We start from the raw sequence: 11,004 nt of genomic DNA, 5'->3' as shown, positions 1-11,004 counted from the left end.
TGACAGCATTGGGTCAACCAACTCTTTTCAGATTCAGGTGTTCCTGACTGTGGATATTTTACATCCTCCCTGGTTGCCAATAGATTGGAAACATGAATTTGTCACTCAGAAGAGACAGCACCCACTGCCCTGTCTGCTTTCCATGCATGAAACTCAACTGTCTCGCTGTGTCAGGGGAGCTGTGGTCCAACACGTTGTTACCCAGCTGCTCCCAATGAACACACAGGTCACCCGGTAGTTTCTGATCCTTCCCATCCCATGGCTTTTTTCTCTTCATCAACTTTGTACAGTTTACAATTTTTAATTGACCAGCTCATGTCCGCTTCCCTGTTTCTCATTGTCCAGGTGTTGGGTTTTAATTTCTAAGCACGTACTCATGGCAAGAATACCTTTTTACTCAGAAATACTTTGCTCCTGATTGCAGAGTGGGGGTTATCGACTGCCTAGCAAGCTCCTTTCTAGAGTGTTAGCTTTCAGCCAGATTTTTCTCTCTGATTTCTTCTCAAGTCTCTTTGTTCTTAATTCAACTCATTAGAAGCATCAAGTATATAAAAATATAACTACAGTTAATGAAGGTGCTCATTTAATAAATATGTTTAGTAGGTGTATTTAATACCATATTAAATACTGCTGTGTAAATGTAATACACTTCCATTTTTATGAAGGTTTGCCTTAGCACAGAATGACATTCTTACTACAATTCTACATAAAGTAATATCTTCAGAGCATGGGGTGTATCTGTCAATGCATCCATGTTGACGTTCTGGGCTGGACCATCCTCTTCTGCTCACGCTAAATGCAATTGGGTGGACACTGCTGATCCCTGGGCAGCCACAACTCCCCAAGTGCTCAGATCCTCTTTATTCCCCTTAATAAAGTCCAGAAAAGAGCTGCAGCCTTTGGGGGCTGTCTCAGGCCTGAAGAACCCACGTCCCCCAGCACCAGAGTGCTAGAGCCAGGATGTGGCCCCTACTGGTTTCGTTGTGAAGCAGACCCCAGGGGAAGAGGAAAGCTCTCTGTATTGTGAACCTAAAGAGCGGGGCAATGCTGTGATAACAGCATTTCAGAAACAAGTTAATACAGATACCAATTGCTTTCCTAAATATGCTTCCATTAGGGCATTTTTTTCTTATGGAAGCTACTTACAGTTCCTATACACAATACCTACTTTTAAATTTCTTTTCTGCAACTTGGCAAAATCTCTGACTCCCGACAGCATTCAGAAATCTGCAGGGACGAGAGAATTTCATATTGACTCTAAATAAAAGGGTAACTTTACACAAAGAGAAAAAAAAATCCAAACAAAGCAGAAGGAAAAACCCTAGGGTTTCCTAAAGTGGAAAGGAAGGTTTAATTTGTTACCTAGAGCCACTGCTGTAGCGCCCAGAGAACAGCCCTGCTGCAGCTCCATGAGACTGCGTGAGCTTTCATCCTCCCCCCTTCCTCTCCTCTGAGTAAAATCCTTTGAAATGCATCTTTTCCCTTATAATTCATTAACCTGTAAAAAGGATCCGTTTTGTGGAGAAAAGGCAATTTACTGAATAACAAAGGGACATCATTGTTACATTGATTTTCCAGGGTCTTATCAATAGAAGCAGTATGAAGTAACTCGGACAGACTGGAGGCTGTGGACTAACATACTGGAATCACCTTGTTAGGCTCTAACGAACGCCAGCTCCACGGACACTGTGTTTTCCAGAGGGCAGAATGAAGAAAACTGGAACACTGGCAGAGCTGGCTGGCTGCATCATCCAGAGCCTGGGCTGGCTGGCCCAGCCTGAGGTTTGTTAGCCCGGCTTGCTGTGCACTCTGAAATGGTCAAATACCTTCGTGTCATCAAAATGACAGAACGTCTGAAGAACGTCGAGAGGGGCAGTGGTGTCTGGGTGCATTTGCAGCCTTTCCAGGTGGCCCTGAACAGCCATCACAAATCTCTTTATCTCTTTCCACCCGAAATGTGCAGTAAAGGCACAAACCCCAGGAATGCAAGGGATTATCTGCTACCGCTGACATCCTAATGACGTGTCTGCAAACGCCCAAATTATCTTTGCAGTTCTCTTGCAGCTATAACTGCTAAAAAATCTGTATATAAAATGAAGATAATAAGCAGTAAATTCACAACACAGGCTGTTGAATTTTTAGTGTAGAAGCACCTCGAGAGTCCATTTTTTTCAGACAACAGGGTTCTACTAGAAACATTTTGAAGAAAGTGATTTTGAACACACTTAAGAGAAAAATAAAAGCAAGTTAGGAAAAGCAGTGCCCGTTGCCTGAAACACTCATCACACACATGCATTTTCTTTAAACAGTGCCCCAGCGCTGGTTGTTTTGGAAGGTGCCAGAGGTGGACTAGCTCCCTCCCCACCCTTCCCTTGACAAATATTGTTTTAAAGCCTCGCGGATCTGTGCAATGTGTGTTTCAGTTATGGAGCTTCACCCATTCCTCCTTCCTTTGGAAAAATACTAACAGAGCATTTGATTCTCCCCCTCGGCGTTGGGATATCACCGTGCTCCGCAGACAGCCCGGCGGCATTGTGGCAGCATCAAGGCGCATTTTGGCCTGACTGTGGATGGCAGGATGGGACCTGCAGGACATGAACTGTGGGATGGGACCCACAGGACATGACCCACAGGACGGGACCCACAGGATGGGACCTACAGGATGGGACCCACAGGATGGGACCCGCAGGATGGGACCCGCAGGATGGGACCTGCAGGCAGGACATGCAGTTGTCATTCCACATTTATCTGTGGAGTCATCCAGCAGCATGTGGAAGCTGCAGGAGCAGACGTCCTCTTCCCACCAAGGTTCTGAAGAGGTTTTACAGATGGAAAGGAAGAGTCTCCAGCCCCGTTTCATGGAAGAGCTGCAGAAATACTCCTGCAGCCAAAGCGGTACAGTGACGTCGGCCGGACAGACAGGTCCTCCCGCCTGTCCCTTGCTCCATCCCCCTCAGGCTCTGCAGCCATCCTGCACTGCCTGCGGGGCAGCTCCCTGGGCTGGAACGCTCATGGGGTTCAACCATACAGGGGGCCTGTATGACAGCGTAAGTGACAGCCCCTCCGCCTGCCACCGGAAGAATGAGGCAGTGTTCAAAGCAAAAATGCGATGAGTAGTTTGGATTAAAACCAAGTTAATTCTGATGCTTGTCAAACCTGATGCTGTGAGGAGGAGCGGCTGGAGCAGAGCACTCAGCTATTTGCTATTAATACGGTCAGGCTGCTGCTGAGCAGCCTCACTCTACCTTGGGGCAGCACACCTCCCTGCTTCCTCAAGGAAAGAGATATTTTAGGAAGGTTCCCAAAGGCTTCTGTCTTGCCATACCCTCGCAGAGGCTGGGGAGCAAGCTTGAATTAACCCCAGAGGATGAGCCATGTTTTGTTCTGTAGGAAATAAGCCAGCTTGGCTGCACTCTGTGCACAGCTTGGAGCTGGGGTCAGCTCAGACATGGCTGGCAGCCTGCCCGCAGATGGGGCCCATGGCAGCAGCAGTAGCACCTGCGGCTGCTCTTCTGTGGTTTGGAAAAAACAGGGAGTTCAAGCAATTGTGGGTGTGGTTTTTTTTGTCAAGGGCTGATCAAATGTCTCGCTATGGGGTGGCCTGTCTGATTAAGGTGAGAAGAATCATACCTGACACCTGGCCCCTCCAAGCCCTGCCCCCGTTTCCCGGTGCCACCCTCGCTCACTGACATCTCACCCGTCACACCACGTGCAGCGGGACCCAGAACCACACGCTTGGCTTCTCCTGCTCATCTTGGCTCCAGACCCAGACCTGCAGCTCCTAAAACCAACCCTGGGTGATCCCCACATGCCTGCCCTCGGCAGCTGCTCTAAGTTATTACCACCTTCCTCTGCAATGAAATGCCACCCAAATTCCTGCAGTGCCTGGGTCCTCCCATACTTGGCACCTTCCAGCTCGATTTGGCTAGTTGAACACTGGCTCTGGTGTTGTGAGGGCTCCTCTGCTGCCTCTCAGTGACTGTTAACACCCAGGGAGCTGGTTCTGGTCCAGGTCTCAGCCCTGGGGAGGTGGCAGGATGGGAGCCCTGCACAGATCAGGTTTCCACAGGCATATAATAGATGGGGCTTCAGCAGAACTGAACAGAGTTAAGGTGCCCAATGCTTGTTGGCTTGTGTGCCCAAGTCCCCCAGGTGTCCTTGAAAATTAAGTAGTTACTTACACTGAAATTCTTGCACTCACGTCAGGGACATTAGCAAATACAAGACCTCATGCCTGAAAAGCAGGAGCCAGGGGGGCAAAGCCTGAGATGGAGGGAAAAAAAACCCAGGACTGCTTTTCCTGCTGTTTTGTTTCTGACCCCCGCTGAGCACCCTCTGGTCCATATGCCTCACAATTGCAAGTCTTCTTTTGCAATCAGAAGGGATTTTTTTTTTTTTGTTGACAGAGACTGTGATTACTTCTTAGTCATGGAGAACAAGAGGCAGAACTTTGAGAAAAATACGACTAAATATCACAAGAATCATCAAAGGAATCACAGGCACTGACCATGATGCACAGTGGGGGGTCATGGCAAAATGTCACTGGGTGTGTTGGTGGGGACACGGGACCCCAGCAATGTGTTTTTATGGACCCCCTGTTCACAGTACAGAGTCCCCAGAGACAGAGATACCCTTACCTCTGCCTGTTACAACATTCACAGAAACAATCTGTAAATAGAATTATAGGAATATTTTACATGGATTTCTGGGCTGAATTCAGAACTATTCCGTATTTGTATTCCCTAAATATAAACCAGAGCGTATCTTGCTAGCAAAAAACTGCCAAGAGCGTTTTTCAGTGTTACCTCGTGAGTACCCAAGGAGACTGAAAGTTGTATTTGCACTTTTAAGGACTGGTGATGCAAATGTCTGCCAAACCAGTGACTCAGAAACAGGAGAAAATCCTGCGTGCCCTGTCTAGCCAGTTGCAAGTGCGGTGCCTACAATCTGGAGTCTGCCGCGAGCACTCAGAACAATGCTTTTTCTGACATGCTTAGGGTTAAGTATGCAAGCAGGGAAAGAAGTCAAAGCAATAGTTTGCCATGAATTGCCGACTTGAACAGTCACTCCTTGTGCTGTCTCTCTCCGCCAGGGTGGTGCCGTGGGCGCAATGTTGAGAGTGGGCAGCGAGCTCCCTGCCACATGGGGCTCGGCCATGAAGAGCTCCCTAAGGAAAGTGAAGAAACCCAGGCATGAAAAGCCTAAAAAGGATCTTTAGGACAGAAAAAAAAGGCTGGAAACTTTAAACCCACATGGAACTTCATAAAAGGTACAGGCTCCGCCTCATGAAGGGGGGAAACCATTTTCCTGGAAGACTCAAGCCCCACTAGATGCAAACAGAAGCAAGAGTGGGAGACATGTCAGGGCTCAAGGGGGCTCAGAGAGCTGGGTGGGGGGTCCCACAGGGAGGTTCAGGCCCGCAGCAATGCTGATGGAAGATAAGGAATGAGATGCAGCAGCACAGACTGCATCTGCTGCAAGAAGACTCCATCCCAGGCAGCATCCTCCAGCCGGGAGAAACGCCCTTGGTAGAAATTCAGCCTTGTTTGCTGGGGAGTGTGGCCACAAATGCCCTCAGGAGATGCTCCTTTGTGGGGCGACAGGCTGTGCCGGAGAGCAGCGTGTTACAAGGTGTGACATCAGATGGAGACTTTTAAGCGTTGCTAGTGTTGGAAGTTACATTGCTGTAAACCAGGCTGGTTATGGGGGCTCGTTGGTGGTCCTGCAGAGCAGAGGCTCTTTGGTAATAAATCCCACTGCTCAGAACGGAGGCTGAGCAGGGTTCTCCCCAGACTGTAGCCCAGATGGTGGTCCCTGAGCACAGGACCCCCTGTCCCCTTCTTTCTCCATCATTGTTGCCACAGGTGACCTGGAGGGACGACCTGCACCAAATCCACCATACATGGGGCTGCAGAGAGCTCTGAGCTTTGCTGCTGCTCCTCACCAGGCTCTTTGCAGCACCTTCCCCACCCTGGGAGCTGCTCTGCATCCCTGCAGCTCAAGGAGGAGTGAAAAGGTCTCTGTGGCCAATGACTGTGACCCACCTAGCAGCACAGGGTCTATAATTACTCCCTGCAATACCTGCCTCAAGCCAAAAATTGTGTGCTAGAACTGAAGGAAACCTCTGTCTAATGAGCCTGTCCCTGTATGTCAGCAGTAATTAATGTGCATCACCCTGCAGGTTCCCACCTCCTCCTAACAGGCTGAAATTTTATCCTCTGGTTACAATTGCAAATTATGGCTAAAATTTTAAATGCCTGGGAGTCAGGAGGCTGGATGCTACAGCCTGTTCCCCTGTGGGTATATGTGGGGTGGTTGCCGGGACAGTTCCAGCCCCTTCTTTCACTCCTGGCCCTCTTACAGCTGACTGTCATCCTCACCGCCCTTTTCTCCTCCCTCATCCCCTTTTCTTCTCTTTTTCTCTCATCTTGAGTCTCCTCCTTCACTCACCTTTCTTTGCCTCCTTTTCTTTTCAGCTCGGCATGAAACACCCTCCAGGAGCGTGGGGGGAGATGATCGTCTCTTGTGACACATGAAGCCCCGTCTGAGAACAGCAGCCCCTTCCTGTCAGATGGTGCTGCTAGAAATAATACCAGGTTATATAGAAATAATAATGGGACCAAAGACACACATGCTAATACATATGGGGCACACCATCCTCCTTCCCCCTGTGCTGGGAGAAATATGGGAGAAATAAGCCTCAGGGGGTTGCGTGTTGGTACAGCACATCTCTTCCCCAGTCAGCCCCACCACTGCAGCTGCATTAGATGTGTCAGAGGGACATCATCTGAGCCTCAATAACTAGAACTTACTGACCTAATTTTGCTGGAGGAGGTAACTCAGTTGATGGTCCAAATGTTTCCCATGGCCATTGTGCTCGGCTGAAGATGGAGGATGTACGAACACTAGCTCAAGGGCTTCCACACTCCACAAACATTAACTGATGGTGGAACACTCCCTTGTCTGCATCCCCTGGAAAGATCTCCCATCTGTAACCAGCATGCACTTCTAAAACACTGGCCTAAAGCCAGTGATGGGTCCTGCGTTGGTTACCATAGTGTTTATAATGATTTATTATTGTAGAAAAGTACTGTATGAAGAATAGACAAGCATTTATTCCAGATTCAGGCCACATAGATGTAAGGAACTCAAGACAGGCCATGGGCTCGTTGCAATAGCTAGGTGGGCCTCTTTCCAAAAGAGTTTAAATCTTCTTTTCCAAAACTTATAATCAGTAATTAAGGGATAATAGATAATTTGGTCTTTGGTTTCTATCTCTTCTCAGTGTGTAGAAAACTAAGAGCAAGTGTGAACTGGTGAACGGCTGCCCACTTCATGCTGCAGATAGCCTGGGAAAGCAGACTGGGGATGGTGAGCTCGCCTGATTTAGAAGGATAACGATAATGCTGGCAGAACTGTTGGCCATTGAAATTGTGTGTGCACCCTGTGAGCTGAGCCACGTTCTGACATCTCATCTGGATGGTGCTGGGTTAGTGTTGGAGCTCAGATGATAAGAACCATTGCTTTTATATGATCTCAGATTCAGGTACCTGATGAAGAGCAAGCGAAGCTGACAGCCTCATTTCCCAGCTCTGGCTGAAGAAAATGCAGAAAGTACCTAAACAGAACAAGCTGCAATTAAACAAGAAATGCCAGTTAAAGCAGAGGTCCATATTTTGTCATCTTGAGCACAATAAGTAGTTATTACTTACAAATATTAGTGTAATTTAAGGATGAACAGTTGTCCTTTACCACTGTGCCAGGTCAGAGTGTGACTGCTGGTTAAGCTGAGGTTCCCGGCTGAACCCCGGCACCAGGCACTCGGGCATCCTGCAGCAGCAGCAGCTGGTCTCCTTGATGATAAACATATGGATGATAAAATTATGGATGATAAATATATGAATTATAGATGATAAATAGATAACACATGATATTTTCTCTTGGAATAGCTGGGACAGGTAAAGACCAATGCATTACTTTTGAGTATAAAGCAGTTACCGCATCTTTGCTTCTGTTGACAAATATTCAGACAGCTGAGGACTCTCCAAACATCACCCTAACACACCAGGCTGGGTCAGCATTAGCTTTGTCAATGCACCATCTACTATTGCACCAAATAAATGCAAAGTAAGACACCTAATTGGCTGTTTATACTTTGAAATATGTCAGAGATACTTAGGCCTGACTGTGCTGGTTAAAAACAAGCATATTCGACCCAGAGCCAGAGGCAGCCCAGGAGCCACAGCAGGGATGAGCCAGGCACGGTGGCACTGGTGCAGCCTCAGTCAGCATGAGACGGATGGAACTTGGTTTCTGGTGGCACTGATGGCATTGGTGCAGCTTTAGTCAGCATGAAACAGATGGAACTTAGTTTCTGGTGGCATTGGTGGGACTGGTGCAGCCTCACTCAGCATGAAATGGCCAGAGCTCGGTCTCTGCCCTGCAGCAGAGGCGAAGAGCATCCTGAGGGCACCTGGGCAGGGTTTCTCAGGGGTGGCTCCGCAGCCCCTTCTCCTGCTGCATGCTGGCTGCTTTGGAACGGTCTGTAATGCAGGTGCCATCCTCAGGGTGGGGGTACGCTGCTCCTCCCCTGAGAGGCAGAGACAACCCTGGGACATCCTCCCAGGGCTCCAAGACACAAACTCGGTGAACTTTAACCTACCGGCAGACAAATACATCTAAGAATTCACTTTAAATATACATTTAGAAAGCTGCATTTTGGATTTTTGAGCTCAAAACTGCAAGTAACTGAGAATCCAAATACAGAGAATTTGTAGGATTTACTGTGTTAATTATTGAAAAGAAAAAAACCCCTGACATTACTCGTCAAAACTGCATTCTTGTCAATCAAAGCTGGGGAACAGAGTGTATTTTTATAAAGGCATATCCCAGCCTTTGAAACGCTCAGTGGAAAGCTTTTCAGGTAGTTTGAAAGCTTTTCAGGTAGCTGCCCTCAGATGTCTGGCTCCAGTCATGTTCCCTGTTCTGGGGATGAGTCTGAGGCAGTGGAAGGGGATGAACTCAGTCAAGGGGCTCCTGCATTGCCTCAGCAAGGGACTTTATTTTTTAAAAAAAGCAGTTTCTCTGCCGAAAACTGGAACCTCAGCAAAACTGTTTGCTTGGTTGAGGAACAAAGTTAATAGCCGAGCTGTGGCATGGGTGAGAGGATCCCCGACAAAGCCGTGGCTGCTGTGGCATGAATGCTCTCTTCATTAAGCCGCTCAGCTGGCTCAGAAGCTTCTGTTCCTGATGAAAGCAGCACCTGCTAATGCTGAGGATCCCATTCTTCATTAACAGTTCAGCTGGTTCAGAAGGGGAGCTCGGAGGCAGATGAACAATTTATGCAGAGTGGGATACATGACAAAGTAGCAGCTACTTTAGTGAATACAAGCATCTTTGTAAAAGTGCCCAGATGGTTCAGGAGCGAGTCCCATTCTTTGTGAAAAACGCCGTTGTTGTTCCAGGCTCTGCATCACGCCTCCTGACAACGCGCTGGGCACAACCCATCTTCCCAGGGAGCTGCAGAATTCAGTCTCCTGACAGACATCCCGCACATGCCAAGTCTCTGCATTTGCCATCTTTTTTTTTTCCAGCAGAACAATGTTGTCTTCAAGATGTTGCCCCCTGGCTGGGTCTCACTGCTGCAGAACTGCTGCCTGTGATACCTTCCTTCCCACTCTGTCATTTACATTAATCAGATGTTTAGATTAATTGTTTATTGGATACTAAGATAAATGAGCCTGGTCCTCCTCTGTGATCCCTCCATGGGCACAACCATTGCAGGGGTACACCCAGGCTGAGGGGTAGAGCTGGTGGGGCCAGGGAGGCAGGGGCTGGGACTCTTGTTACTCCTCATGGGGACAAGACCTAAAGGGTATGGCCCCAAAAACCAGCACCAGGATCCTGACTCTGAAGAGCAGCACCAGGACCCCAGCCCCACACACAGCGTGGGCTCCCCACAGTGAGCACAGTGTGTCTTGAAGACAAGAACCCGGAGAGCCCAGCACCTCGGAGCAGAGCTGGGAAGGGATTTTCTGAGTGGTATGGTGCACGGCGCTATCTGCAGTGGGAAGAGGTCTGGCAGGGTCAGTAGGCTTGTAATGTGGGTTTATAAACCATCTTTCTGGGTGGGAAGGTGGGGAATGAACAAAGTTGGGGCAGAGATAATGCAGGAACCAGTTAGAGCTGCCCAGCTGGAGTCTAAAGCTAGGGCTCAGAGAGAGGGGACAGGTGCTTCCTCAGGTGCAGCTAGAGGGGACAGACTCGAGTCTCCAGGCAAAGAGGAGCGGAGGCAGGAGGGCACAGCAGGGCCAGGGCCTGTGGCGCAGTGGGATGGACTGGAGGTGGCTTAACATGGCCCCTTGTTGCGGCCTGTCTGGTTCGGGTGTTTGTCAGCACATGCAGAGCCGGGGTTGTGGTGGGTGCCGAGCTGAACGCCCTCAGCCGGACCTATCTCTGTGCAGGGGTGGCCGTGGGTGGGGTGTGACACCCCACAGGGAGCAGCCAGGGCCAGAGGCAGAGTCTGTCTGGGCTCCCACGCCTGCTCGCTGCCACCAGGTATTTCACTTCTCTAGAGCAGCACCAGCTGCATCCCAGCGAGCTCTGGTCACCTTTAGGGTCCATTTTGCTGATAACTACAGATTTAAAAGTTTAAGAGAGGCTCATGCCCTGGGGACCCCCTCAGCCTTTGGGCCAGCAAATTGCTCTGCCAAAGGGCTGTGAGAGCTGACCCCCCCGTGGGGTTATCAACCCAGATCTGGCGAGAGCGCGGGTGCAGTTCGGGGCTTCAGCAGCGACTCGCCGGCCTGTGGGGTCGGGTTTATTCACCCGCCGTCCCCAGGGTCATGGCCACCTCTTCCTCGGGGTGGGGGCGGCGGATGGCAGCTCGCCCATCTCTCCGCAGGGGTGGGCAGCGTGAGGATGCGCCTGGCCACACGCCCCCCGGCCTGCTCGCCGTCCCTGGCAAGACTCGCTGCAACAGCAGCTCTCAGCTGCCCCCACAAA

General features: G+C 49.5%; 1 long non-coding RNA gene across 1 annotated transcript; it reads right to left on the bottom strand.

The window, feature by feature from the left end:
• Positions 1–4,415: 4,415 nt before the first annotated feature.
• Positions 4,416–7,066, bottom strand: LOC113484045. Its single transcript, XR_003399146.1, has 3 exons — positions 6,817–7,066; positions 6,451–6,668; positions 4,416–5,167 (listed from the first exon to the last, which is right to left on the bottom strand). It is a non-coding gene; the product is annotated as an uncharacterized LOC113484045 (long non-coding RNA).
• Between the last annotated feature and the right edge of the window lie 3,938 nt (positions 7,067–11,004).

This window comes from Athene cunicularia (assembly GCF_003259725.1).
Source record: "Athene cunicularia isolate RWA chromosome 10 unlocalized genomic scaffold, athCun1 chr10_part1, whole genome shotgun sequence".
Classification (NCBI taxonomy): Eukaryota; Metazoa; Chordata; class Aves; order Strigiformes; family Strigidae; genus Athene; species Athene cunicularia.
This window is presented reverse-complemented; position numbering and strand designations above follow the sequence as displayed.